Genomic DNA, 26,727 nt, shown 5'->3' on the forward strand with positions numbered 1-26,727 from the left:
GCTGTGATTGCTGTTTTAGGCACTGGGCAGCTTGGCTCCAGCTCCTCACAAGTGCTTTATTTTCATGGAATCATAGAATCATTTTGGTTGGAAGACAACCTCAAGATCATCGAGTCCAACTGTTAACCTAACACTGTCACTCAACCATGTCCCTAAGAACCTCATCTACACATCTTTTAAACACCTCCAGGGATGATGATTCAACCACGTCCCTGGGCAGCCTGTTTGAATGTCTGACAACCCTTTCTGTAAAGAAATTTTTTCTCATATCCAATCTGAACCTCCCCTGGCACAACTTGAGGCCATTTCCTCTCATCCTGTCGTTTGCTACTTAGGGGAAGAGACCAACACACTCCATGCTACAACCTCCTTTCAGGTAGTTGTAGAGAGTGATAAGATCTCCCCTCGGCCTTCTTTTCTCCAGGCTAAACAACCTCAGTTCCCTCAGCTGCTCCTCATAAGACTTGTGCTCCAGACTTCTCTCTAAACAGAAAAAAAAACCCCAACCCCAACATATAGCTAGGCTGACTTCCCTGGTGCTGCCTCAGGCCCCAGGGAGGCTATGGGATGTGGGCACGTATCCTTGCCCAGCACCTTGAAGATACTTCAGCCCCAGAGCCCCCAGGACACTGGGTCAGAGTGCGGGCAGTGTACAGGTAGCATGCAAGCAGCATGCAGGCAGATGACAGCTCTGAGCCATGTCCGCTCACCTGTACTCACCACTCACCAGAACAACTGGACCCTGGGGAGAGCTGAGCAGGGAACTCAGAGAGAGCTGTGCAACCAGGAGCCAGGAAGGGGGACAGGATGGGACAAAGTGCTACTCAGGGAGTGACACCATCCTGCTTCCCACAGCTGGTAAGTCAGATGGGATAGCTTCTGGAGGCTGGAAGTACAGGTGGGATCAGAGCCAACCCCACCTTGACTAAGCAATGAGGTTGTTGGTCTAAAGAGGGGACAACGAAGAGGGGACATGATCAAAACCCTGATGTCACCTTATTCTGCAGGCTGGCTGCCCACTGGATAAAGTTTAGTGCCACCAGAGGAGCATGGGCTGGGAGGAGTGCTGGCATGCCTTGTGTCTCCCACGAGTGTCCCTGAACTTGGCACCCACACCCCAATCCTCCTCACAGGGGAGAGCCATTTCCACCCCATGGATTGGACACAACGTTTTTTGCAGGGGCTCTACAAGCCTGGGTTGGATGGTGTCTGTGGGTCCCCAGCTGTTGGACATGCTCTTTCCACCCCACGCTGAGTGCCTTCTTCCCACTGCTGGTGGCAGGCAGGGCTCCACAGCCTGGGCAACCCCATGCCATGGCTCCCTTGCCCTTTTGCCCTCCCTTGCCCTCCTTTGCACAGTCTCATCCTCCCATGCTTGCCCCCATGCTCTATCCCTCTCCATCATCCTTTGGCACTCTCCTGGGCCATTTATCCCAGCTGTGGCTGCTCCGTGTCAGGCCATGTTTTTGTGCCAGTGGGTTAACCATGCATCTCCGCTGCCCTCAGTGCTGGCAGAGTGCTTCTACACACCCTGGTACCCCAACACCCCAGGTACCCCAGCATCCTAAGTGTACTGCTGCCTGTGGCTCTGCCCAGGCTCCCCTCAAGGTAAATGTGATGAGAGGGCATGGGTTGTTTAGAAAAACAGGCCTTGGCACTTGTTGGCCATCTGTCCTGATTTTGTTAAAAACAAGACCAGTTCTCTTTTAGTGAATTTTCCTTTCAGCTAAGTTCTTCTAAGTAACTGCACTTTCCTGAAGTTAGCTGCACATTTTTTCTCAGACACTGTGCTCGGAGCTGATAAGATGACCAATGGAATGGTGAAGAAGCTCATGTTTAGATTTATTGCTATGACAGCCAAGAAGACTGATAAGATGCCACACATCCCATAATTGAGAGAGGCGTGTTTACAGGAGAGGTGGACAGGACAGGTGACTAAAACTGACCGAGTATTCCTTCCCATATACATCATACATCCTATATAAGAGGGAGATCATGAGGATCTCGGTCTCTTTGACCATGGACAGCATCTAAAGAGGACCCTGCCTGTCTGCCTGCGACCTTAGGCCCGAGACCCTGCATCCCTGAATCCAGTTCCGGTTTGCTGTGAAGTCCCATCCATGACTTCTGGGTGCCTGCCCTGCAACTGCTGAAGCCATGCCAGCTCCGCCCACTGCTCTACCCCGGGACATTCAAGTTTGGTTTTGTATATTTTATATCAAAAAAATCACCCTGACTTCCAGGAGGAGAGCCACGTGCAGAGCTTGAAGGACTTGCTTAGATGGCAGGAGACCCAGATGCAAGAAGTTTTAAAAAGCTATGAAAAGATTAGATGGCAGTGCTGGTAAAACTTCACAGTTAACAGCATATAAAAAGGTGTCAGATGCAATTAAGGATGGGTTGGAGGCAATTGGCAGGGAATATGAAAAATGGGGAAAACAGGAACAGGAGGGGGTGGAACTGGACCTCACTCTCAAGGAGCTCCAAATAAAAATGGAGCGAATACAAACATGGGCAAAGAAATGTGTAGAAGATGGGATGTGGTCAATAAGGGAAGCAGATGAATATTTGAGAGCGTGATATGGAAAAGGGCTAGAGACTGGGTCAGCAGATCGGTTCGCGAATATGCTTCGACTCACTGATCCACAGGGAAACACAAGGGAATTGTATAGCAGTGACAGTAATGATAATTTGGGTGCTACCCCTGTGCATCAGGGTAGAGATATTCCTCGACATCACTCTCATAATGCAGGGCAACAGTGGCAAGGGGTAATCAGGGATGCAACCATTGAAGGGATTATGTTACCTGGCAGTATTACAGCAATGCCAGTGCACATAGATAACAGAGGACAAAGGCAGTGGTCACCCTTCGATCGGAAAATGGTTAAGCAATTGCAAAGTGCAGTTATGCAATATGGTATGGATAATAAGCATGTGATGCAGCTAATCAATTCATTTTTCAAGGGGCAAGTACTAACTCAAACAGATATTAGGGCATTGATGGAGTTATTGCTTCCTCCAGCGGGGTATCTGCTGTTCTTGGACAAGTGGCAGGGGAAGGTGGAATTGGCAGCATTAGAAAATGTTCATTTACCAGCTGATGATCCATTACGATTAGCTAGCATGGACCAATTATTGGGTCGTGGACAATATGCGGATGGTGCTACTCAGGCAGCACTTCATCCAAGGATTTTGCAGCAAACGCAAGGGCTTGCCCTGGCGGCAGTGAAAGAATTACCAAATATAGGTAACCCTGTGCCACCCTATTCTACAATAAAGCAGGATCCTGGGTGTGGCAGGATGCAAACCCCCCTCTCTCCCCCTCCCTCCTTCATCATGGAAGGAGTAGACACATCTCCCTCTCTCTCTGCTACAGCTTCTTTTGTTTGGTCCCAGAGCACCCTGGCCAGGGCCGTTAGGAGAAGGGAGTGCCGAGGCACCAGGGAGCTGCTGGGCGCCCGCGGCCAGTGTGGGAGATGTTTGGAGGATTCAGGGGCACCCCCACAGCCAGGGTGGGGGTGCAGAGAAGCTTCTGGAATGCCTACAGTCAGATCTGATCAGCCAATAAAAAAAACAGGACTCTCGTTGAGACTCCGCCCATTGTCGTGAGTCTCTTGGAGCATGAGCGAGATGCTGCCACCGAGAGCCCACCCTCCCTGGGATGGAGACTCCGTTTGCCTTGCCGCCACGGGTGTGAGTAAAACTTCTCCTTGCGGGATTGCAAGTGTATTTATACTTTCCGTGCACATATGCACGTGTAACTTTCCGTGCTCAATATGAGCACGTGTAAAATTAATCCTCGCACAATCGCGAGTGTATTTTCCTCCCGTGCTTCCACATAAGCACATGTAACTTTCTGTGCACATTTGCATGCATACTTTCCATGTTTAATACAAGCATGTGTACTTTCTGTGCACATTTGCACGTGTAACTTTCCGTGCTCAATACAAGCACGTGTATAAATTATTTCCTCGCACAATCGCGAGTGTATTTTCCTCCCGTGCTTCCACATAAGCACATGTAATATTCCATGCACATTTGCACGAGTATTAACCCTCGCAGGATTGCGAGCATATTATAAATTTACCCTCTCAGAATCGCGAGTGTAGACTTTCCGTACTCACTATGAGTACGTGTATCTCTTTAAAATAATCCCACACCGTGTACAGGCAAGTGTGTACTTCTCCCGGACTCAGAGACGGCTCCGGCATTGTTTTGGGTGAAGCCATGTGCATGCACTCTATGGACCGCCTGTTGTATTAGTTGCTGCCCCTTAATAATTTTCCTCAACTGATATCCGCATCTATATTTAAGTCACTTTTGGAGTGCTAAAACCCTGTTTCTGACCGGTTTAATAAAAGTTGTTTTGGACCCTGTTGTCCCTTAAACTAACCTCGGGGTGCCTCCGTGACACTGGGGAACCCTATATGAAGTTTGTGGACCATTTAAAAGAAGCTATAGATGCTTCTCCTAACCTGACTCCAGAGGCAAAAGCTGCTATGGGGAAAGATTTGGCCATGATGAATGCAAACACCCAATGCCAACAGATATTAGCCGGCTTGGGGAAAACTGCTTCTCTGGCAGAGATGGTGGAAACTTGTACACGGGTACCGATTTTGCAACAGGAGGTAGAAAAGGCAAAAATACATGCTCAGGCTCATGCTGCAGCCTTGGCTGCAGCACTTAAGCCTGCAATGAAAGGCCGAAGCCCTTCTTCTCACGGCCTAGCATGTTTTACTTGCGGACAGACAGGACATATTAAAAGAAATTGCCCTCAGTACGCTCGGAGAGGGGGACCTAGTAATGGCACTAGCCAGTCGCCAGCTGCCCTCGATTATTCGTGCTTCAATGGCATGTGCAGTCGGTGTGATAAGTATGGACACCTAGCAGTGCAGTGTCGATCAAAATTTTAAAAAGATGGGACACCGCTGTCAGGAAACGGGAGGGCCAGCGCCAGGGGCTGGGGTGCGATGACACCACAATACCAGCCGAGAGGGGGAACAGCCATGGTTGCTTGTCCGAGCTCAGGGCAGCAACCTCAGGAAGCGCAGGTGTTGATCTGGCCGTGGGAACAGACGTCACAATAACAGACCAGTCTGTACATGTAGTTCCATCTACAGTAATGGGGCCCCTAGGGTATGGATTGAGTGCGCTTTTAATAGGCCACTCTTCTGCTTCAAGACAGGGATTGTTTGTTTTGCCTGAATTAATAGGCTCTGATTATGCTGGACCATTAGGCATTATGTTGCAAGTCTTAATGCCCACTGTGACTATTAAACAGGGGACCCGTATAGCGCAATTGGTACCCTTCAGAGTATGTGTCCCAAAGGCTTTAGATGCGGAAAGAGATCAGAAAGGTTTTGGCTCTACCGGAGCCCCTGTGGTTGCTTTCACAGAAAAACTGACTTTGGACAAACCATCTAGGGTAGTTTCCATATATGGGCCTGGAAGTGAGATTAAAAGAAAAAGAATGCTTTTAGATTCAGGCGCAGATGTGACAATTATCCCTCGCACTGATTGGCCTCCGTGTTGGCCTTTAGAAGCAGTAAATACCATGGTAGTGGGAATAGGGGGGGCCACTCCTACCCACATCAGCACACATATGGTTAAGATAAGAGGTCGAGGGCTTAGAGGCATGGGTATGGCCTTATGTTCTAAACACGACAATTGCATTATTAGGAAGAGATGTGATGTCTCAGTGGGGAATAGTCATGCAGTCACCTTTTTGATAATGGCCATTGCGGCGAGCGACACCCGGCCGAGTATGAAGCTGAGTTGGGAAACAAATGATCCTGTCTGGGTGGATCAATGGCCATTACCAAAAGAAAAGCTCGCACATTTAGAGGAGTTGGTTGAAGAGCAACTCCGTCTCGGACATTTGGTCCCTTCCACCAGCCCGTGGAATACACCTGTTTTTACTATCCAGAAGAAATCAGGGAAGTGGCATTTGTTACAGGACCTCAGGGCAATTAATGCAGTAATGAAAGATATGGGGGCACAGCAACCAGGTCTTCCTACCCCAACCATGCTTCCAAAAGATTGGGATATAACTGTCATTGATTTGAAGGATTGTTTTTTCACAATCCCGTTACACCCAGAGGATTGTGAAAAGTTTGCCTTTACTGTTCCAGTGCTTAATCACCAAGCTCCCACGAAAAGATATCATTGGGTAGTGTTACCTCAGGGAATGAAAAATTCTCCTACTATTTGCCAATGGTATGTAGATTTGGCTTTAAAGTCATTTAGGCAACAACGCCCTCAGATGATCATCTATCATTATATGGATGATATCCTTTTGTGCAATGAAAAGGAAATTAGTCAGGATACAATAATTCAGTTGATGAAGCAATTAGGTCAGTGGGGTCTGGTTGTGGCACCAGAAAAGGTACAGCGAACCGCACCATGGAAATATTTAGGATATGAACTAACTCAGGCCATGATTAGACCTCAGAAGCTTGCTATGAAAGCAAAGGTAGCAACCCTTCACGATGCAATGAAGTTGGTAGGGGACTTGCAATGGATAAGAAATGTTGTTGGAATTACAGATTTGCAACCGTCGTTTAGTCTCCTTCGTGGGGGACGAGACCCCCAAGAACCACGGTGCCTTACACCAGAAGCACAAAAAGCGCTTGAGCAAATTGCAAGAAAAATTTCACAGAATACTGCTCAGCAGATAAGATCAGAATTGCCTGTTACTTTTTATGTCTATAATACCAATAAGGAGGTGGCAGGACTTTTGGCCCAGTGGAGTACGGAAGAAAAAGATCCGTTGTTACTATTAGAATGGATATTTCTAAACAGTCTGTGGCAGATGCACACCCCCCTCCCCCTCCCTTCCTTCCTTCGATATGGAAGGTGCAGACACATCTTCCCCCCCCTCTCCTGCAATGGGGTTAACAGCTTCTTTTGTTTTAACCCCGGAACCCATTGATCAGGGTCATTAAGAGAGAGAAGGGATGGGGGCATAGAGGTGTCAAGGAGCAACTGGGTGCCCACAGCCAGAGTGGGGGTGCTTAGAAGCTTCAGGGAACCCCACAGCCAGAGTAGGGGTGCAGAGAAGTTTCTGGAATGCCTACAGTCAGATCTGACAAGGCTGTTTAAACAGGACTCCCAACGAGGCCAGCCGCCGGTTGTGCGGACCTCTTGGAGCGCAGGCCAAAGTCTGCAGCCAAGAGCCCTCCCCCTTAGGCAGGATGGCTGCCTAAGGTAATTTCCTGGGACCGGGATTCACCCCACCGAACCACGTGGGTGAGTGATAAAATTTTCTTTAATAATTCCTCACAGGATCACAGGTGCTTATTCCGTGCTTAAATATAAGCACGTGTATTTTCTTTAATAATTCCTTGCAGATTCAGGCAAGTGTATACTTTTCCTGGAGTCAGGGACGGCTCTGGCATTGTTTTTGGTGAGCCATGTGTATGCACACTGTGGATCTCCATTGTTAATATTTGCTGCACCTTTAATAATTACCTCGACTGATATTCGAACCTGTATTTATGTCACTATTGGAGAGCTAAAACCCCGTCTTCCACCAGCTAATCTGCTGCACTTTCTTTACTGAATAAAAGTTGTTTTGGACCCTGTTGTCCATCTAAACTATCTTTGGGGTGTCTCCATGACACAGTCAAAAACAAAAAACCATCATTCAAAGGTGGGAAGCCATTGCCCAAGTGGTAGTGAAAGGACTAAGCTGATATCTGACTTTGTCTGGGTCGTATGTTGCTAAAATTGTGATCCCCATTTCTCGCAATCTGTTTCAACAGATCCTTCTCAAACATGACAATCTTGCCTTAGCTCTTACCTGGATTCCGGTGCAGGTGGACAGTCATTATCCACCGTATCCCATATTTAAAACCAACCTCCCCTTGGAGCCTATGTCAATTGTTACTGAGCGTCCATTAGATGCCATAACCATTTCACGGATGTGAGTAGTCGCTCACGCAAAGGAGGTTTTGTATGGTTTGAGAACGGTCAGTGGCATTCACAGATTGTTGTGGCTGAAGGATCAGTTCAAATTTTAGAATTGCAAGCGGTGATAGCAGCATTACAAAAATGGCATAACTACCCAGTTAATCTGGTAGCAGATTCTCTTTATCTTGTGGGAGTTGTACAAAGAATACATAGAGCACTTTTGCAGCAAGTTTCCAACTCCTTGTATTTGAGGCATTATTAGATTTGTGGAACGTGTTAGATTATAGGACAGCGCCAGTATTTATAATGCATATAAATAGACATTCTAACCTACCAGGTGGGCTAGTAGAGGGAAACAGCATTATAGACAAACTCGTGGCAGTGAGAGATGTATCTCCTTTTGAACAAGCCAGACAAGCTCATGAGTTTTTCCATCAATCCTCAGCATCACTCCAAAAACAGTTTACCCTTACCAAGGAACAAGCTTGATCCATTATTGCAGCTTGTTCTGATTGTGCTCGCATAGTGCCTCTGCAACAAAAGGGAGTGAATCCTCGGGGCTTGCAGCCAGGCCAGTTATGGTAAACTGATATTACTGAATTTGCACTGTTTGGCCGACAAAAGTACATTCATTTGTCCATAGATACCTGTTCAGGACTGTTATGGGCTACAGCTTTGACCTCAGCAAATGCAAAAGCGGTAAAGTATCATTTATCACAAGTTTTTTGCCGTCATGGGAGTTCCTACACAGATCAAAACAGATAATGGCCCCACATATCGTTCTGATACACTTGCAACCTTCCTCGTCCAGTGGAAGGTACAACACCTGTTTGGAGTCCCTTATAATTCTACTGGCCAGGCAATTATTGAGCGTGCACACCACGCCTTGAAAAATCTTTTGTCTGTTTTGAAAAAACAAGGGGGAATTGGTGTGAGTCCAGAAGAGGTTTTGATGAAGACATTGTATGTGCTGAACTGGCTTAATCCTAAAAGTGAGATTGAAATGGAACCTGTTGTTATGCACCATATCAAAAATGTCAAAGATTTTTCTGAAAATGGACCTAAGGTTAGTGTGTTTAATGTGACAACACAACAATGGGAAGGTCCTATGTCATTAATAACCTGGGGAAGGGGATATGCTTGTGTTTCTACAGGTAACCATAAAATTTCGTGGATCCCAGCAAAGTGGGTAAGACCTTGGTTAGCTAACAAAGAAACCACTTGCAATGATGATGACTCTTAACCTCAGAGGTGTTATCGCTTTTAGCAATGGATGTAGCCAGTGTTGAGCATACCACTTCGCAAAACAGAGCAGCGTTTAATTTTTTGTTATTGGCCATGGTCACAGTTATGAAGACTTTGATGGTATGTGTTGTTTGAATTTAAAAAACATTCAGAATCTATGCATAAAAAGATTAAAGATTTGCAGAACATGAAAATAACAGAAGATGTTGGGTTTTTTGGGTTGGATGCTTTGTTTGGTTAAAAGGAATATTGAAAACAGGTCTTTTCTTGTTAATTGTAATTGTATTAGCTTTAATGTTCTTACCCTGTATTTCGCACTGTCTTCAAAGAATGATACAGCGTATTGTTAACATTGTATTAAATTAAAGGGGGGGAGATGTAGTGGCAGAGCCCCCCCACCGGGGGGATGGGGTTGTCGCTGGCCTGGCTGAGAGGTGAAGCCAGAGACAAAAGAAACAAAAGGAACCCTATAAGAAGGTAACAACCAATGAACAATCACTGACACGCGCGTGCAGAGCGTGTGGACAGTGCATGCAGCCTATCACGTTATTGTATAGCACGTGCTGTAACCAATCACATTGTTGCAAGGTATGTGAACGGGGCAGCTCTGGTATAAAGCTAGCCCAGTCGGACAATAAAGTTGAACTCTGTGAACATCATATTGATGTGTCAGGTTCCATCTCTTGCATGGAAAAGCAACAATGAGCCTCAAAAACTCAAGTACCAGCACATCCAAACCCAGCTCATCCTGTGAACCCTGCATGATGGGGTGGTGGAGACCCTCCCCCAGGGTGTAGAGGGCGGGACAGGGGCACAGGAAATGCCAAAGGGTCCATCCCTGGTGGGAACAGCCACAGGCAGTGCCATCTCTGCAGGGTGCGTGCATGTCCCCAGTGGCGGGTTATAGGGCCGTGGGTGCATATGCAGTCCCATTGTGGAGGTCCCAGGGCTGAGGTGCCCCCATGCATGTGGCTGTGGGTGTACTAAGGTACACCCTGACCGATGAACCTGGTGACCAGGCCAACCAGAGCAGCAACAAATATTCCTTAGCTGTATCCCAAGATGAGAACCAGAAGGCCAACCACCTCAAGGGTATTTATGGCTATGGATGATCCTTCTGCACCTCTCATGGGAAACCTGCATGCTCGACTACTCCTCCGAAGTGTCTATATACCAACACATGTAGCATGGGGAATAAACAGGAAGAATTAGTTATCTATATGCGGTCACAGGGCCATGATCTTTATGCAGTTACAGAGACATGGTGGTGGGATAGCTCACATGACTGGAATGTTGTCATGGAAGGCTATGTACTTTTTCAGAAAAACGGGCCAGCAAAGCGAGGTGGAGGAGTTGCACTTTATGTGAGACAGCAACTCCAATGTATCAAACACTGCCTGGGGGGGATGAAGAATGAGTAGAGTCCTTATGGGTAAAAATTAAGGGACAACTTAACAAGGGTGACAATATTGCAGGTCTTTACTACAGGTCACCTGATCAGGAAGAGGAAATTGATGAGGCCTTCTACAGATAGATTAAAGTAGTCTCGCAATCACAAACCCTGGTTCTCATGGGGGAATTCAATCACCCTGACATCTGCTGGAAGCCAAGACAGCTAAGCACGCACAGTCCAGGAGATTCCTACAGATCATTGATGACAACTTCTTGACACAGGTGGTGGAGGAGCCAATGAAGAGAGGTGTGCTGCTGGACCTTTTCCTAACAAACCAAGAAGAAGTGGTTGAAGATGTGAGGATTGGGGGCAACCTCGGCTGCAGCAACCATGAGATGGTGGAGTTCAGGATCCTGCGTGGAGGAAGCAGGGAAATAAGCAGGATTGCAACCACGGACTTCTGCAGGTCAAACTTTAGCCTCTTCAAGGTCCTACCTGGAAGAATGCCATGGGTTAGGACTCTAGAAAGTAGGGGGATCCAAGAGAGTTGGTTAATATTCAAACATCACTTCCTCCAAGCTCAAGACTGATGCACCTCTATGAGCAAGAAATCAAGTAAGGGAGAAGATGGCCAGCATGGATGAATAAGGAACTCCAGTAAAAATTCAGGTGGAAGGAGGATGTTTATGTAATTGGAAAAATGGACAGACCACCTGAGAGGAAGATAAGGTGACTGTTAGAGTGGGGTGATTAGAGACGACGCATACCAGGACGCAGACAGAAATTCACGCAGAGGCAGAGATCTTGTTCAGGAAGGAGCGCAGAGCCTGGCCAAGCAGAGAGCTGATCTAGGCCTAGCCTGCCTTCTTTATTCACCATTGATGATTTATAGGATTTACAGGTACAGGCCTGGACTAAGATGTTTACAAAAAGGTGCTTTTCCACTAATTGTTATTAAGAACACACTAAACTCATGCGATGTTTGTCTCACTTGTTTTTCCACTCGTTCGCAGATCAGGCCCAAGGACATTCACACATCCCATGCACTTGGGGGCGGTTATCTGGCCCGAGATACCATTCTCACGAGTCTGGGCTATAACTTTTTACAATTACGAGAAACGTACTTCAAAGTAATCTCTCCAAGGCCCTTTATATATTATTATGTTATTATGTCTTTGACCGTCCACATGGTCATGTTAGTATTGATCTTCCTTTATCATCCAGATGGCTGGAACCGCACATCTTGCCTTCCCACATTTTACTTTCCAACATTTCCCTCTTTTTTGTTTTAAACATCAGGTTCTCAATGAGTGCAGTAAGGACCCTGGCTTTGTTCTTCTTTGCATTCTGTATCATTCTCCAGATGATTCGGAGGACTACAAGAAAATACATCACACAAGCATATCCAATTCCTACAAAAACCCATATATGCAGATTGAGAGCTGAAAATGAAGTTTTAGGGTCTAATCGCTTTATGCTATCAGATAATGTTAGCCATTTTGACTTACAGTCCTAATTCCTACAAACTATGTAATTATTTTTCAGGGTACTAGCTAAATCCTAAATCAGGCCTTACACATTAGCTAAGACTGTTATTTTACTTCATAGCACTCATAAACACTATAATTCAATTTCAACAGTATTACACATATTTAGCACTCTGATAACAGAAAATACAGGTTCAGATATCAGCTAAGGAGATTATTTAAAGACAATATCATAAGAATAATGAGGATCCACAATGTGCATGTAGTCACTCGCAAGAAACAAAACTAGAGGTCTTTTACTTCAGGGTACTCACAAGAAATAGTCACTCACTCAAATAAAGAAGTGAGGTATCATTAATCCCAGGAAGTTTCCTTAGATGGTGTTCCTGTCTAAGGAAAGGACTCCAGTTTACAGACCAGCAGCTCCGAGAAGACCACTCAAAGGGTGTCTTCGGCGGGAAGCCCGTTTCATTGTTTGGCCAGATGTGGTTGTGGGCATTACAACATAGTCCAGAAGCTTCTCAGCTAGTCTGGGCACCTCCTTTGTTAAGGACCCTGTCAATTGACCGAGGGTCCCACCCCTCCTGACCCATCAGTTGGTAGAGGTGAAGTTTATTGACAACACCTTGGTACCATTCTAGGTGTATACATGTGGGGACAGGCACAGTGAGGCACAGAAGGTGCTAAAGAGCCATCAACCTCCAAATTGAAAGCTCCCGATTTCAGGGGAACGTGTACTGCCTCACAATCCAGCCTGTGACCACAGTCATCTGACAAACTACTTTGGAGTGGTGGTGCAGTCACCTCTTGCCTCCAAAGTCAAAAGGGGGCATTCTGTTGGTGAGTTTGAATGTCCACTGTGGATCATCATACCTTATGTGTCATTTTCTTGTTGCAAATCAACCTACAATAGAACAGAACAATACAAATTACAACTACTACAGTTATTAACAAATATTGGAGAAAACTGGTTAGCCATACTAATAAGGAAAACAAATGCATTGAAAGTTTTTTCACCAGTTAGTCCCCAGTGCAAATAATGTAAATCTGTATCATTCTGATATGCTAGTGCCTCTTCGTTTGGTCTCTTCTGTTTCTTTGTTGCCCTCTGCTGCAGGGACAGATGCTGTATCTCTGGCATTAGGTCCTGCATCATGTTTGTCCAACTCATAGAAAGGTTTAACATATTTTGCAGGAAACCACTTTGGTCCTGTTGGAAGAAGAACACAAGTATGCTCATTCCCCAGGTGATTAACTCTACAGGCCCTTGCCACTGACTGTTTTGCAGGGGATCCCAGTATAAAAGCTGTGGTCTCTGAGACAGTGAATCTGGAACACGGAAGTGTTTTTCCACTGCTGTGATAGAGGAGGGAGGCATAGTACGATTCAAAAAAATTAAAGTATATGTTGCATTGTCTAATTGTTCTTGAGGTGTCATATTCCCCTTTTTTTGTTTTAATAACATCCGTTTTAACATGGAGTGCACCTGTTCAATGATAGCCTGTCCAGTGGGAGAATGTGGAATACCTGTGAGATGTGAAACACCCCATTGCTGTAAAGAATATTGCATGGATCTAGCAGTGTATCCAGGACCATTGTCAGTTTTAATCTGTTGTGGTACTCCCAGCGTAGCAAAACAGCGGGTCCAGTGACGCTGAATATCTCTGCTTTTCTCACTTGTATGCGCAGATGCACAAAGCATACCTGAAAAAGTATGTATAGAAACAAGGACATATTTCAAACGGCCAAAAGATGAAACACATGTAACATCAGACTGCCAAATGTCATTAGCTGAGAGTCTGCGAGGGTTAACTCCAAGGGAGGGCGAGCTTGTAATCAGACCTTGACATTCCCGGCAAGAGCACACTATGTCTCTCGCTTGCTTGAGAGTGAGAACAAACATCTTTTTTAAGGTAGCAGCAATCTGATGGAAGAAAGCACGTGAAGCCCTGGTAGACTGGAAACAGACTGTAGCTACAGTCTAAGAATCTTCAATTGCATTGCCTTCAGTTATGGGACCTGGTAAGGCTGTATGAGAGCGTATATGAGTAACAAACAGTGGGTGTTTGTGAAGCTGTAATGCAGTTTGCAATGATACAAACATATCAATAAGTTGCTGTTGTGAGATTTCTTTAAGAAAAGTGGAGGGGATCTGCTGCAGGACCTTGACTACGTACTCAGAATCACAAACCAAATTTAGAGGTTCCTCCCTAAAAAGCTCTAAGGCATACAAAACTGCACCAAGTTTCACTAATTGGGTTGAGCCTTCAACAATTTTAACAGAATTATGCCAATTGTTATCTTCACGCCAGACCACTACAGCTTTATGAGACTTCTCTGAACCATCAACAAAAACTGTGCGAGCATTTGGGATAGGACCGAATACAAGTACGGTCTGTGGTCTGATGTCAAAGACACGCAGATTTTGAAGCAATTTACATTTAGGCATGCCAAAAGCTATGCTGTTAAGAAAATCAGCTAGCGCAATTTGCAAGGACAGAGATTGTGAATAAAAAAAAAAAATCAAAATCTGCTTTCACAAAAGGTACATATATGACAGATGGATCACAGCCTACTAAAGCCTGAATCCATTCTCTGCCTTTTTTGATCAGAGTAACAATCAATTCCAGGGGCTCAGTAATAGTTTTACGAAAAGAATTGGGCAAAAAAATCCATTCCAAGTATATCAGTCTGTATTCTCATCATACTCTCCCACAATAGCCACAGGTTGTTTCTATGTTGTAGCTATAGACAAATCTGCAAGTCCAGTTGAATGCAGTTAGTTTGTAAGGTTGTCATAAATTTATTCATCAAAGTTTCTAACTCCGTTTTGGCTGTCATATTTATTGGATATTGTTTTCCCTTACCGGATCGAAGTCCTGTTTCAGTTCTATCAGCGTAGGGTTTGCTTTACTGATACTTTGGTTGCCCATACTAGTGGAAATACAGCATCCAAAATTTCCTTGGAGATTTCTCACTTGCAGCAAGCAGATCTGCACCATCCAAGCAGATTCTTGTAGGACATGAAACTAAACAGAATTCTCAGAAAACGTTATTTGAGATTACAATTTACTTAACAAATCTTAACCCAAGAGGGGTATAGGGCTTTCTGGCAAATACAAGAATTCAGCTGCTAAAACTTTGTTCCAAATTTAGCATTCCATTGGTTTCAAAAAATGGTCTTTCTTTCTTTCCCACAATCTCAAAAACTAGCATGGTGAATTTACTAAGAAGTCTCTTACAACTAGTTACCACAAGATAAGTCTATTAAAAGATTTTTGGTTTAATTTCCCAGTTTCATTAGAACTACGGATCTGCTAGGGATGCATTTAAATTTCACCCTCAGACACCTCCATTCAGTATTACAACATTGCTGCAGTGGGGGGGAAGAGAAAACCCCCCTTTCACTGCTTTAAAAGCGGGAAGCCAGGTTTTTCTTTTTTTTTTTTTTTCTTTTTCTTTCTCTTCTTGCTGCAATTTAGATACAGGCAAGGCCACGCAGGTGGCGTTATTTGCTGGTGCTAAGTGGGAGCTGTCTGGGAGCTGCCAGGGAGCTAAGTTTATCTTGCAGCTTGACACAGGCCTGAAATTTATATTGAAACAGTACAGCACAGGCCTGGGATATTTTACTTTTTTATTTTCCCATTTCATTCCAGCCATAATACACTCCATATGCAATTCTAATTAGCTGAGCAATAGTTACATTCCTCAGCCCCGTTTACCATTTGCAACGTCTTACAGATGTCAATAAACAGCATATTAACTATCAATCCATTACTTTCATTTTCCTAGATCCAAATCAGGTCATATTCTAGCAACTTTTCAGTACAACCTCCTTCGAGTTCACATCCATCATAGCATTCAGTTTTCTTTCCCATACTTCCAACAAACACATAAATTCAATGCGAATCAGAGTTTAACTACTTAAATTCTTTTCTGGTTTCAAAATTATTTAATAGCAATAAGAGCAATTACTCTAATGTATAAGGATGCATCCTAAGGGAGAGCAAGGTGGTATTTTAGTAGTGGAACCAGTTCCCATTTTGTAATTATCTCCCTAAACAAAATTTTACCATTACATTCATGCAGTAAAGAACTAAATTACTCATGATCTTCTGTATTATCACAAAACGCACATTTTGAGTCCATGGATTCTCATTATTTAACAGTCTATGAACTTACTGTACCATATAACAGACAAAGACCTATTAAACTGTAATATGCTTAAACAGATACCTACAAAGAAAACAGGTTAATAAGGAAAAGTATCTTGCAGAGTTCAGCAAGTGTTCTATGACTTGTGTGTTATCAGTTAATTCTCTCCCAGCTTGTTGAAGTTCAGACCATTCCTCCTGTAAAACTGTCTGAAATGATTCAATGATCTGTTGTAGAGTTTTATTTTTGTCCTACTCTTCTCGCTTTAGAAACAACAAAGTGTTATACTTCAAGGTTCTATTCTCTGGACACTTTTTCAATCACTAACATGACCGTCCAGATCGTCATGTTAGTATTGATCTTCTTTTATCATCCAGATGGCTGGAACTGCATATCTTGCTTTCCCACATTTTACTTTCCAACATTAGAGTATGCAGGGATGTTGTGAGGAAGACTAAGCTCCACTTGGAATTAAAACTGAACAGGGATGTCAAGGACAAGAAGAAGGGTTTCTTCAAATGTATCAGCAGCAAAAGGAAGATTAGGGAAAATGTAGGTCTGCTGCTGAATGAGGTGGGTGCCCTGGTGATGGATGATACAGAGAAGGTGGAATTACTGAATGCCTTCTTTGCTTCCATCTTTACTGCTAAGACTTCAGGAATCCCAGATCCTAGAGGCAGGACAAAGGAAGACTTTCCCTTAGTTGAGGAGGATCAGGTTAGAGATCATTTAGGCAAGCTGATCATCCACAAATCCATGGGCCCTGATGGGATGCACTCACAAGTGCTAAGAGAGCTGGAAGATGTTATTGCTAAGCCACTCTCCATCATCTTTGTGAGGTTTTGGAGAAAAGGAGAGGTGCCTGAGGACTGGAAGAAAGACAATGTCACTCCAGTCTTCAGAAACGGCAAGAAGGATGACCCAGGAAGCTACAGGCCAGTGAGCCTTGCCTCCATCCCTGGAAAGGTGATGGAACAACTGATTCTGGATGTCATCCCCAAGCATGTGGAGGAAAATAAAGTTATCAGGAGTAGTCAGCATGGATTCACCAAGGGGAAATCATGTTTGACCAACGTGATAGCCTTCTATGATGGCATGACTGGCTGGGTAGATGAGGGAAGAGCAGTGGATGTTGTCTACCTTGACTTCAGCAAGCCTTTTGACACTGTCTCTCACAACATCTTTACAGGTAAGCTCGGGAAGTGTGGGTTGGATGAGTGCACAGTGATCCATCTATCCATCGATCATGAACTGGCTGGATGACTGTCGCGGGGTGTAATTTAGGGTTCTGCTTACTGCAGAACAATGTTTAGGTTTCTTTAAAGAGAAGTGCAACTTAAAAGAGTTCGGTGGCAGGTTCACTCTATTATTTACTGCATGGGGGAAATATGCCAAGCCAAATGCGGCTTACCTTCTCTCCAGATGCCTGTACCCATTCACGAAGCAAACTTTCAGGCACCTTCCCTCCCTGATAAACATATGCAGAGCAGACTTTCAGGAGACAAAATTATTAGAAAAATAAAATTTAATGGAGTAGAATAGAAGAAGGGCTGGCTCAAGCTGGGTACCTGCACAGAGATCTGCCTGAGCATAGAAAACTACAAACTTTTATATCTTTACAGACCATTCACACCAAGATCCAGTCCAACAGCAGGTTCTTTGCTACCCATTGGACCCTTTTTCTCTGACTCCATGTGGGCCTTTGTTTTGTTCAGTTGTAGACATTGGTTTTGGTCCATATCCTTGAAGGTGATATTTAGTCTGGATAAATCCTTTCTTCTCAGCGAAGTGAAAAATAGGCCCCACTTTTCAGATGTCTGTAATGTCTCTCCTTTAGCCTTGGATCGTTGTTTTCCCAGAGAGTTCCATTTTCCCAGCAAAATGCAAGTTAGACTTTATCTTGGAGGCGTTTAGTGTAGTCTGCAGTTGATTTTAGTAAACACGAGCTTAAAATTTTAGCAAATCTAGTCTACCAAGTAATATGAATCAAAGAGTATATTAAAAATCATACAACCGTATATTTCTAAATAATCCATTACATTCAGTGTGCATCTACTTAAACTAAATTATTAATATTGAACTTGAATTGGGCTCATCCACTGACCTCTGAGTAGTAAAACCATTGCCATACAGCTCACTTATTTAGCAGGGAGAGCTCAAAGTGGACTCATCTAGGCTGTTGTATTTATAGAATGAAGTGGTTTACTCATAATCAAATTGCATACAGTAGGAAAAGTATGCACGAGACTCTCTGCACCCACAAGCCACCAGCATTCAATATGCCATTCTGCTTCCTTGTGAGTATCCTAGAAGGAGTTCTTGGCCTGGCTGCATCTCAGGTCCTTATCTCCTCTGGAGCCTGGACCAAACTGCTGCTGGTTTGGCGGGGGGGGAAGGATTGAGTGCATCCGCCATAACAACAGAGTTCATAGGGTTGTGGTCAATGGTGCAGAGTCTGACTGGAGGCCTGTAGTTAGTGGGGTTCCCCAGGGCTCAGTACTGGGTCCAGTCCTGTTCAAAAATGACCTGGATGAAGAGACTGAGTGCACCCTCAGCAAGTTTGCTGATGAAAAAAACTGCAAGGAAGGCCTGACACACCAGAAGGTTGTACTGCCATTCAGCGAGACCTGGACAGACTGGAGGACTGGACAGGGAAGAACCTAATGAAATTCAATGAGGGCAAGTGTAGGGTCCTGCACCTGGGGAGGAATAACCCCAGGCACCAGTACAGGTTATGGGTTGACCTGCTGGAAAGCGGTACTGCAGAGAACGACCTGGGAGTCCTGGTGGACAACAGATTGGCTATGAGCCAGCAATGTGCCCAAGAAGGCCAATGGTAGCCTTGGGTGCATTAAAGAGAGTGTGACCAGCCCCACACCATTTCTTTCTTGTAAGATAAAAAAAAGCTAACATACAAAATAAAAATCCCCAAACATAGTAAAATAACAATATTACTAAAAGGCAACTTTTACTTCCTCCCCCTTTTTTTTTCTTTAAAAAAAAAAAAAAAAAGAAGGGATGATCCACCAGTGCTGATCTGGTGCTCTTTCCCATAGGTGTCAGTAGCTTTCCATGCATAAATGTTCATTGTTGTCTTTAAAACGAGGGGTACAGTGCCAGTGGTGGTAGTTTCAGGAGGGCAGGTCATCTGGTTTTGTGGAGCAGGGTTGCTGGGTCCTTGTTTTACCTTTTCTCTGGAAGAATAGCAGGGGCTTGGGGACAGAAAGTAGTAAGTCAGAGGCAACCCATTGAACTCATTTTTGGCTGAGTCTTGGACCACCTCGGCAGTGGAGAATTGATTTTAAAGGAATCAAGAGGAAAGGCGATCAGCAGACCCCCTTGACAGTTTCTGTGAGTCTCTTTAAATGAACGCACTGGCTGCCCCCTGACTCACTGACTGGGGGTGGCAGGTCTGTTATCCGCCCTCAGGAACAGTGGGCATCTGAGGGATAATCACTGTCCCACCAGCTCAGGGCTCTGCTTCCATGCCCCCCCAAGCAAGCAGTTCATTTTTATGGGGTGCCTTCCATGCCCTAATAAGCTTTTACAAGGCCAGGGTAGACATTCCATCTATTACATCTTGGGGAATTCCCTTCTCTATTCCCTCAGCCCACAAAAGGTTTCTCTTTGTCTCTGGGACACCTAGGGGACAAGTTCGATTTACCTGCTATTCCACTCTTGGTACAGCAGTTTTCGTTTTTGTGACTCCCCCTATCAGACCCATGCTACCACAATTAAGTTCCTGAGCCACCTCCACCCAAGTGACAGCTCGACCACCCTGGGAAACACACCCCCTCCACCCCGTGGAGACGACGCATCCCCCAAAAGGTCCCGCAGCCGCACTGCACGCAGTTTCAGTGGGTCAGGAGGCCTGACAGGATCTACATTTACCAACACTGGGGAAGGCTCTTGGGGCTCTTGTGAATTAACTGGGGACAGGTGGACTTCTGTAAATCTTCAGTTAGGTGATTTACAGCGGGGGTTTCAATGCATTCTGGGTCTCCCCTTTCTAAAGGGTCCAGCTCCCCCTCCCAATAGGCAGCTCGTTGAGTTAACAACTCTCTTTGATCATTAGCAGTCAGAAGCACACCAGGCTCTGAATACCCTTGTGCTTCCTTCTCTGAGAGCAAAATTTCATCGCCACCAGTTAAAACACATTCTGTTTCCGTTTCTTGGGCTAAGTTACTATATTTCTCCTGAATCTCTAATAAGTTGGCCACAGGGTGGCAACTTGCAGAGCCACCCCCCCCCCCCGCCCCGCTTGGCTGTTATCAGTAGACTCAGTTTTAATGAGGGGCCTCATTGTTGCCTGCTTGTTCTTGGGATAAGATACTTCCCGGGTGATTTCCAATTATTTTGGTGGATACAGGAGTTTAAGACCCTCTTCCTCAGCCGCTTGTGCTGGGCTGGTAAAACCGGGCTCACTGTCTGGAACAGAATCAAGATTTGTCTGGTAATATTTTGCCTGCTTATATTCTTCCAATTCAGATTGTAAGATTTTCTCCCGGTCTAATGCATCTAACAGAGCTGTAAGGAGCTGCTGAGTGGTATTGCATTCTGCAGCTAACTGGTCCTGTAGGACCTTTACCGTTTCTTGCTCTGTTTGTTTGTCCAGGTGCCTGGTGCTTTGAGCTGCCCCCGGGGCTGCTCCTAGCACTGAGCACGCTGTGGCTTTACCCTTGAGTAAATCCAAACACAGAATATTTGTGAGAGTCCCAGTTACTAGCAGATCCCCCTTATTTTCAGTGAGCCATCTGAAATATATCCATTCGCCGTCCCCCGGCTCACTTACTGGGGACGGCGAAGGAAGTTTCCCGGCTTTGAGGGGCTGTTGAATTTCTCTCTAGGAGCTGTGGGAATGACTGGCACGGCTGACACCTGAGTTACAGGGGCCGTGGGGGTGTATTGCTTTCCTGGTTGATCTGTATCTTCTGATTTACACATCTTTACAAGCAGCTGTAAATTGGGGAAGGGCAAGCCATCCATCACTTCTCGGGGAATACCTTTATCCAGTCCTAATTTCCAACACTGATGCCTCAAACCTATCCCCATAAATTTCTTGTCTCGGGGGCGAGGGAATTTTACCTCTGTTTCAGTTCGGCACACCGCTACTTGAGACTTAACCTCTTTTCCAATGAAACCCATACGCTGGTCATAATTAATCAACTCCCGTGCAACCTTCCCCCAAGAGAGACTCGGTCCAGCCTGAGCCTTACAACCCCCTGCCCAGTTTCTTTTTCTTTCTGGGCAGCTATCAATGCTGCTCCCAAAACAGCACAGATCATGGCTTTACCTTTTCCAAGTTTAAACCTGTGTTGGTTTTTTTTTTTTGCCAAGTCCCTTATTCGCTGAGTTACAATATCTGGAGACAACCAACATCCAGAGGCCCACTTAAGACCCTCAGGGGTCAGGCAAGGCTTATAATCTTTTAGTAAATTCAACAGCAGGGAGCAGTCCAGGTCTGGCTTAACCTGGGATGCCATGACCCACTGCTGGAGAACGCGGCACAGACTAATCAGTCCTCCTTTGAAACCTCTGGCTCCTATCCCCCCTCTAAACTGCTTCTCACAGAATATCCCACTTCTGACACCAAATAAAACTGTCCCAACCCAACAGATGGGATGAGGGATGAGTTAACTCTGAACGCGACACACGCCCTTACTCAACAGATGAGACCAGGTGTGAGTTAACTCTGGGTTAATTCTGTGCAGTTACGTGAAGTGAATGACAGACAATCACTCCAGGGGTCCTATTTAATTATGAGTTTTACTAGAAGCACGTGTTGGAATATTAATAACAGCGAATAGTGGCTTGGCAAAAGTATTTTGTGATATCACAGAACTTATCAATACGTTAACAGCAAGAGTCCTTCTACTAGCAATGTATTGGCAACCATTAGTAGCTATAACACAAAATTTAACAAGAATCCAACAGCAGAGCTTAAGATGATGTTACTCTTATATGTTGAAAAGGAAAAGAGAGAAAGAAAGTGGTAGAGAGGGAAGGAAAACTAAGGTATAAGAAAGAGAGAAAGAGAGTAATATATCACCAGTCACAGAAGGAGAGACACAGAAATAGGGATATAGAAAAATGGAGAGAAGGAAAGAGCAGAGAGAAAGGAAGAAAGAAAAGGGTAAGGGATCTAGCCACTCTTACGGCTCCGCAGCATGGATGACAGGACTTGTACGATGTTGTATGGCCTCCGGTGTCCCGCAGGGAGGATGCTGGGGTTTGTAGTTCAGGAGCGCAGCACCCTCCGGTGTCTGGTCTGGTTCCCGCGGCGAGGCTGGTGCACGGAGGGTCCTGAGGGTGAGTTCCCTGTTAGTGCTGTTTTAGGTGAGCTTTTTTATAGCTCTCAGAGTAGAGGAAAGTCTGGGGGGAAGGGGTGATTGTGAAAGATTGTCAAGTCTCGACAAATCCTGGGCCATGTTGAAGGGTCTCAGCTTTTCCCCTTTCTTTGCCAAGCTGGGCATATCAGAAGATGGAGCTATGTGCCCTACAGCTCATCCCCTACCTCCGGTATCAGCCAGCCAGCGTGGTCTGTGGCTCGTTAGCTTGTCGTTGATATGTAAATTGCAGTTCACCCTATACTGAATGTGTCATCCGTTGTGGCTGGATGAACTAGTTTCGCCACAATGTTTTCAGCCATTATCCTTATCAATACACAACAGAGGTTATCCTTCCCCTCTACTCTGCCCTGGTGAGGCTGCATCTGGAGTACTCTGTCCAGTTCTGGGCTCCCCAGTTTAAGAAGGAAATGGAAATACTGGAGGAAGTCCAGCAGAGAGCTACAGAGATGATTAGGGGTCTGGAGTATCTTTGTTATGAGGAAAGACTGAGAAAGCTTGTTCTTTTCAGCCTGGAGAAGAGAAGGCTGAGAGAGGACCTTATTTATACTTATAAAGATCTCAAGGGTGGGTGCCAAGAGGATGGGACCAGACTCTTTTCAGTGGTGCCCAACGACAGGATGAGGGGCAACGGGCACAGGCTGAAACATAGGAGGTTCCATCTGAATACGAGGAGAAGCTCATTTACTTTGACGGTGCCAGAGCACTGGAACAGGCTGCTCAGAGAGGTTGTGAAGTCTCCTTCTCTGGAGACATTCAAAACCTGCCTGGACGCATTCCTGTGCAATCTGGTCTAGGTGAACCTTCTTTAGCAGTGTCGCAGAGGAGTAATTTAGGGTTCTGCTTACTGCAGAACAATGCTTAGATCTCTCAAATAGAAGTGCAACTTTAAAGAGTTCATTGGCAGGTTCACTCTATTATTTACTGCATGGGGGAAATATACCAACCCAAATGCTGCTTACCTTCTCTCCAGGTACCTGTGTCTGTTCATGAAGCAAACTTTCAGGTGTCTTCCCTCCCTGATAGCCATTCGCTCTAGAGTCTATATTTTAGAACTCCAGAGGCAAACTTTCAGGCGAGACCTGATAACCATATGCAGAGCAGACTTTCAGGAAACAAATTCTCAGAAAAAAAATTTAATGGAGTAGAATAGCAGGAGGGCTGTCTCAAGCTGGGTACCTGCACAGAGGTTCCGACCTGAGCATAGAAAACCATAGACTTTTATATCTTTACAAACCATCCATACCATGATTCAGTCCAATAGCAATATTTCACTTTGAGGCCTTCTTACATCTCATTGAATCTTTTTTGCTGATCTCATATGAGCCTTTATTTTGTTTTGCCATAGACATTTTTTATGGGCCATAGCCTTGCAGGTACTGTTTTGTCTGAATAAATACTTTCTTTTCAGTGAAGTGCAAAATAGACCTCATTTTGCAGATGTCTGTAATGTCTCTGTGTTAACCTTGGAATCATTATTTTTCTGCAGTCAGTTCCGTTCTTCCCAGCAAAGTGCAAACTAGGTCTTATCTTGCAAGTGTTCAGTGTAGTTTATAGTTGCTTTTGGTAAATATGAGCAGAACTTTCCAGCTTATGATTTTAGCAAATCCAGCTTACCAAGTAACATGAAGCAAAGAGTATATTAAAAAACATACTACTTTATACCGCTAAATGATTCATTATATTTGGTGTGCATCTACTTAAACTAAATGATTAATATTGAACTTGAATTGGGCTCATCCACTGACCTGTGAGTAATAATACCATTGCCATACAGCTCTCTTATTTAGCAGGGAGAGCTCAAAGTAGGCTCATCTAGGCTGCCATATTTATAGAATGAAGTGGTTGACTTGTAGCCAAATTGCATACAGTAGGAAAAGTATGCACAAGACTCCCTGTGTCCACAATTCATCAGTGTTCAGTGTACTGTTCTTCTTCCTTGTGGGTTTCCTAGAAGGAGTTCTTGACCTGGCTATGGCTCAGGCCCATACCTCCTCTGGAGCCTGGACCAAACTGCTGCTGGTTTGGCTGGGAGGGGGTTGAGTGCATCTGCCACAGTAGGTGCATTGGACTAGATGATCTCCAGAGGTCCCTTCCAACCCCAACCATTCTGTGATTCTGTGATTCTCTGGGTGAAAGGCCCCCTGCCTTGAACAACTCACCCTGCGTCTTCATCATGGATAACCCCTCCTGTGAGAAAAATTGGTGTACCAGGTCCCCACATCCCTTGGTCCCCAGCACCCTTCCCTGTGGGTGTATGGCCACCCGGTTCCCACAGGCAGCTGGACCATACTGACATCCCTTCCTGCCTGCAGCCCCCTCTCCATGATGGTCATCCAGGGTTTGGGCACTGGCCTCACCTTCATCATATTCAGCATTTCCAGCTTCCTCATCTTCAGGTCAGTTGGGGCTGGGGAGTGCCTCTGCCTGAGCACCCCTCAACCTGGTGGGGGAGTGGGCAGGACAGGGGCCTGCAGGGACCTGACCCCCATGTGCCTCCCAGGAAGCTTATGTTGGAGAAGGAGCTTGCCAGAATGCTCAGGAGGATCTGCTGGGATGAGCTGCCATTTGAGAGCCCCGAGCAGTACCACAAGGCAGCAGGCAGCTGTCTCACCCTGTCCCTGGTTGAGCTGCCAGTCCTGGGGTACCACCTTCCTCCTGACCCTGTGCCACCCTCCCTTCCTGCACAACACTCCTCCCTTACAAGGCTGCATCATGTTGATCCCCTACACAACCCTTCCTCCCTCCGTAACTCTACATTCCCTATAAAGCTACATTTCATCCATCTCCTATGTGACACTCCATCCCCTACACAACTCTGAATCCTCTATAGAGCACCAGACCTCATCTGTCCCCTATGCAGTCCTCTGTCCTCTGTGCAGCCACACCTTATCCATCCCCTGCAGTGCACCATACCTCATCCTATAGACTTTACCCTCTCTACAGAGCATGCAGAGCTTGTGCTGACCCATCGGAGTTTGTCCTGCACTATCCCCTGTACGCCCCTGGGTGTCCCTGCCTGCCTCCATTGGTGCTTGTCACCTCTCGCCCCAGGGTCCCCACCCCTAGCTCTCTCCTTCCCCGCAGCACAGCTCCAGCTACGGCTCCCTGATGACCACGCATGGCAAGTATCAGATCTTTGCCAACACCTACCACTTCAAGGTCAGTGTGGCAGGTGGGGAGTTTAGCCCTCTCACCAAACCCTCCTAGTCCTGCTGAAGTGCTCCCTCTTGGCTGCATGTGGGGGACTATGGTAGGTCTGTGGATTCCCTGGCGGCGGGTATTTGAACAGAGATTGACCTTGAAGATATTAAGGTATAGTCTGCAGTTGATTTTGGTAAATACAAGCAGGACCTTACAGCTTAAAATTTTAGCAAATCTAATCTACCAAGTAACATGAGTCAAAGAATGTTGGAGAACGGCTTAAAAATAAGGGACATGGGTCTGCAGAGCAGTTGTACGAGCAGAGCCTGTTCTGAAGACCTTAGCATAAGTAGCAAGACTAGGCCGCAGTGGGAACCACTGACTGTTTCAGTAAAATCAGCAAGGTCACTGCGACCTTGGCAGAGTTTCACAAACAGCTTTCAACAGCACAAGAATGTAGAATAAGCATAGCTAGCAACTGCAAGTAGGAGGACCATGCAAATGTGACTATTAGAGCTTAAGCCAATTAGTAGGTGACAGGTATGCATAATTATCGTGAACTGTATAAGTATATGCTGTTTGGGCTAATAAATCAAACTATGCTTTATCACTCATATTGAGTCGACCTGCGTGTTCCTCCGCCGCTCAAAAAAGAATACACTAAAAATCGTACAACCTTATATCTCTAAATAATCCATTACATTTGGTGTGCATCTACTTAAGCTAAATGATTAATATTGAACTTGAACTGGGTTCATCCACTGACCTGTGAGTAGTAAAACCATTGCCATACAGCTCACTTATTTAGCAGGGAGAGCTCAAAGTGGGCTCATCCAGGCTGTCATATTTATAGAATGAAGTGCTTGACTAGTAGTCAAATTGCATACAGTAGGAAAAGTATGCATGAGACTCCCTGTGCTCACAAGTTACTGGCATTCAGTGTGCCGTCCTGCTTCCTTGTGGGTCTCTTGGAAGGAATTCTTGGCCTGGCTGCAGCTCAGGTCCTTACCTCCTCTCGAGCCTTGACTAAACTGCTGCTGTTTTG

The sequence above is a fragment of the Patagioenas fasciata genome, chromosome W (assembly GCF_037038585.1).
Source record: "Patagioenas fasciata isolate bPatFas1 chromosome W, bPatFas1.hap1, whole genome shotgun sequence".
Lineage (NCBI taxonomy): Eukaryota > Metazoa > Chordata > Aves > Columbiformes > Columbidae > Patagioenas > Patagioenas fasciata.